This window comes from Cibotium barometz, chromosome 63 (genome assembly GCF_041138505.1).
Source record: "Cibotium barometz isolate CiBa-2024 chromosome 63, ASM4113850v1, whole genome shotgun sequence".
Classification (NCBI taxonomy): domain Eukaryota; kingdom Viridiplantae; phylum Streptophyta; class Polypodiopsida; order Cyatheales; family Cibotiaceae; genus Cibotium; species Cibotium barometz.
The window spans coordinates 7987880-7992592 of NC_141108.1; positions in this window are offsets into that span (position 1 = coordinate 7987880).

The following is a 4713-nucleotide window of genomic DNA, read 5'->3' on the forward strand; positions in this document are numbered from 1 at the left end:
AGAGTTGGGGCAGACTAGGGAGTCTTGTGTAGACTCCCCAGCCTGCCCGAGCTTTTTTAATGCAGTACATTTGCTGCTCAACAGTGCAAATAGTAGTGATATTTTGCTACTACACATCGAAATATCACTACCCAGTAACGATATTACACTGTTGGAGGCAGCGAACTTGAAACACCATATTAGTGAATTTGGGAATTTCCCAATTCCCATCTTTGAATACTTAAAAAAGGGGGACATGGATAACATGTTTGTAAGTTTCTCAAAACCCTATCATATGACCTATCGTTGGAAAGCGCTTGAAAAATGGAATCTAAAGAGCTATAAAGCGCTCATTTTGGATTAGTGGTGTTCAAGTTATGGTTAATCCAAACTTTTGACCACGTGTCCCAAACTTGTGAGAAATTCCCATATTCCCCAATATGGTGTTTTGATGAAAATAACTTTTTTAGCACCGAAATGGGCTCAACATCTCCATACCCTTCTAGTTATAAAAGCGTTACTATTTTTGCTGCTAAACCCTCATTCTGTTATAGTGAATTTATATAAGTTTAAATTCTTTGAAGAACCAAAGATTTGAATACAAAATGTTAAGGATTCAAATACTTAAAAATTGCGCAAGGATAGATGCCCTTCCACACAATCCAAGATAAGAAGCCCCTCTTTTATATTGTCATACTCGGGCTGCTTCTCTTTGTTGCTTGAATAGATCGGGGTTTTCTCGGTATGTCTTTTTGCCTTCTTCTAGTCTTTATCTAATTCTCCTCGTGGCTTGAGGCCACCACACTTGATGGCCTTAGAAATAGTTGATTTCCTATGACACATGTCCTCGCATATGATCAAGCATCTTAAGGTTATCAAACTATAACTCTGGGTGTGGCACATGAAATTTTGTCTTCAAAACACTTATAATGTATTGTTTTTTAATCTTGATTTTGCCAATCTATGCCCTAAATATGCCTGAACAAACTCAAGATTTACTAGATGATGCATACGTGCTGCGACATGTTGTCACAGGACCTCATGTACTTCTTGAAGAACTAATCAAACTCATATATACATCAAGGAATAAACCATAGACTTGAACAAATTGACAAGATTTAAGCATAGCATGAAACAAGAAAAATAGAGTAAACATCACCATCAACACACTATTGGGTGCAATCTCCCCTCTCACGCATGTAGCTCCTCCTTTCACAACATGATTATTTTGAGAATCATATTCAAAATATAGCCCAAGGAGCTAATAATAGTTATACATACAAAATTGGGCTTACTTTTCCCCTTTTACAAAAATAGCTCTAGCACTATAGCTTATTCACACACTAAGTGTAACCAAAACTCTTTTAACATATGTGCTAGTTGTTACCATATTATAGTAGTGATGTGTGTGAACACACTTAGGACCGCCGGGGCACTTTTTCCCTCACTAGGAGGTTTTTTCCCCCGTGCATTGTATATACGCCCATTATCTTCTAGGGCTTGTTATCTTTAATTTTTGGCACTCATAATACACTACTGTGTTGTGCTCAAGCTTTCTCATCTTCTTGAAGTTGTGTGTGCATTCCTGCAACCCTAATTCCAACAATTGGTATCAGAGCAGGCTTCCTCCTCCCGGGCAGCATCACCGGCACCTGCCGCTTCATCTCCTCCGATTGCGACGAGGTTTCACGAGCGTCTGCAGGTTAGTATATGCCGTGGGTGAGCCCGTAGGGCTCGGTCATTTCAGAATTTTGATCTGAGGTCATTTCGCCCTCCGTTTTTGCATTCCAAGTACTGCGCAGGCAAAATCGTCCTACTGTGCAGATTTTCTGTCAAGATTAAAATCTGCAGGACAGGTGCCCATTCGTCTGTTTTGGGCTGTGCTACATAGCACAGGTCGATTTTATACAGGTTTACCTCTTACAGACAGCATTTACATCTGAAAGTACAGTCATTGGCCATGGCTGACAACAATGATGTATTCCGCATGTTGGCTGCTGAGGATAAGTTGGATGGCACCAACTATCCATTGTGGGCATATATGATGCGACATGTATTGGTAGCAAAGGGGTTATGGAATATTGTGCAGGGTATTGATGCACGTCCTATTGTGGCTGGGAATGCTGCAAACACATCAGAAACAGGTACTGTTGATGATGGTGCAGGCACAAGTGCTGTAGCAGCTGTTCGAGAACCACCACTTTCAGCAGAGCAGATTCGCTGGGATGGTAGAGATGCGCAGGCTCATGCCTTGATTGCGCTGTCTGTCAAACGTACCATTATCCCACATATTCGCTCCTGCAGGACTTCTAAGGATGCTTGGGATGTACTTGCCACATTGTATCAGGCAAGAAATGAGGCTCGTGTTGCTTACCTCCGAAAACAGTTGGAGAGTGAGCATATGAACGAAGGTGATTCTATGGATAGCTTTTTGACAAAGATCAAGGATTTCAAAGAGCAGCTCATTTCTGCAGATGAAATCCTGTCAGACAGTTCACTTGTGCAGACTGTTTTGAATGGTTTACCAGATTCTTATCAGGGTTTTGCTTCCACTCTTCGCTTGATGATGAAAGGCAATCCCAATGCCTTATCATTTGAGGAGTTAGTTTCTGTTTTGCTGCAAGAAGACCAGTCAAGGCAAAACAGGAATATTATGCGTGTCGCAGATCAAGCTTTTGTTGCTAGTCAGAGAAGCGGGAAAGGTAAAGCTGGCTTTTCTTCTAGTAAGCAGAAATCTGCAAATGCTGCGCAACCAAAGAAGGAAGACAAAGATGAGAAGAAGGGTGACAAACAGAAGACATTTTGCAAGTACTGTAAGGGAAATGATCATGTCATCAAAGCGTGTCCTAAGCTGGCTGCGAAAGAGGCTAAGAAGAAAGAGGCTGGTATGGCTGTTGCAGATGCCTCTCCTTCTAACAATGAATCTGCTAATGTTGTGCTAGATACAGAATGGGCATTCAATGCGCAGTGCAGTTATGACCCATCTTTGCATGACACATGTATGTCTGCAGTAGATTCAGATGTATGGTACTTTGACAGTGGTGCCACTAAGCATATCACCTCGCAGCGCAGTTTATTCACTTTCCTTGAGTCTGCTCCCACAGGGAATACTGTCACTTGTGCCAATAACTCCTCTTATCCCGTTAAAGGAGTTGGACAGATTGTGCTGAATGTTGCAAATGGCAACACCTTTACACTTTTTGATGCATTGTATGTGCCAGGGATCAAAAAGAATCTGCTGTCAGTTTCCGCATTTGCCAAAACAGGTTTGGTTGTAAAATTTGTGGATGACAGATGTACTGTTCATGATCTCTCTTGTGGTGACATCATTGTAGCATCTGGTTCACTATGTCGAGGGCTGTATAAGCTCAATATGGATGGCAAATGTGTAGAGGATTCAGCATGTGCTATTATGGATACGCAGGCTATTTCAAATGCAAAACTGTGGCATGCACGTTTTGGTCATCTGAATTTTGCAAGTTTGCTGCGCCTGCAGAAATCTGAAATGGTGTCTTCTTTGCCTAAGCTTGAGGCACCTGTCAAGCATGTTTGTGAGGGCTGCATATTGGGTAAAATGCAGCGTGCTTCCTTTCCCAAAGATGGATCAGTGAGAGCTGAACGCAGATTGCAGCTTGTTCACAGTGATGTTTGTGGTCCCATGCAAACTCCATCATTTGGAAACTACCTTTACTTCGTGACTTTCATTGATGATTTTACCAGGCATGCATGGGTATATCCTTTGAAGGCAAAGTCCGAAGTGTTTTTGTGCTTCAAACAGTTTTTGGTTATGGCTGAAAATGTGTCAGAAAGTAAGATGGGCACCCTCCGTTCAGATCGAGGGGGGGAGTATATGTCTTCAGAATTTAATGCATTTCTGGCTGAGCGTGGGATAAAACACCAATGTACAGTGCCGTATACACCACAGCAAAATGGTGTGGCTGAGAGAAAAAACAGGTCTCTCATGGAAATGGCAAGATGTATGGTTAAGAGTCAAAGTCTACCACATGGTTTTTGGCTTGAGGCTGTCATGTGTGCCACTTATGTACTAAACAGGTGTCCCACCAAAGCATTACAGGTTGTCACTCCATATGAGGCTTGGCATGGCCGCAAGCCATCTGTTGGCCATTTACGTGTTTTTGGTTGCCTGGCATATGCATTAGTGCCTGTGCAACATCGCAGAAAATTGGATGACAAAGCTGTCAAATGTATTTTTGTTGGATATAGTGCTGAGAGCAAAGGCTATCGTTTGTATCATCCACAGACAAAGCGCATTTTGGTTAGCCGTGATGTTGTATTTGTGGAAGATGCAGTTCAGCCCTTGGTTTCATGTACTAAGGAGACAGATATCAGCTCACGTGATGTCTATGATACATTGTTGCCTCTTTTCAGTGGTGCACAGTCAAGTGCAATACCTCATGAGGCAGTTTTTCAGCCTATGCAGGTTTTAAATGATGGCACAGATCAGCCTATATCTGATGCAGATGTGCATGATGCACTTGAGGATGAGAGACAAGAGATTGAGAGCTCTAAAAACATGCCTAGATGGCTGGTGCAGACTTTGCGTGACAGCAAGTTGGATGCCCCTTTGTCTAGTCGCACTCGTTCTGGCTCTCATGGTGCCTCTTATGCGTCAGATTGTTATGCATTGGCTGTTTCTAGTATGTGCGATGAAAGTGAGCCTGTTTCATTTGATGAGGCACAAAGTTCAGAAAATTGGATGGCTGCTATGCAAGC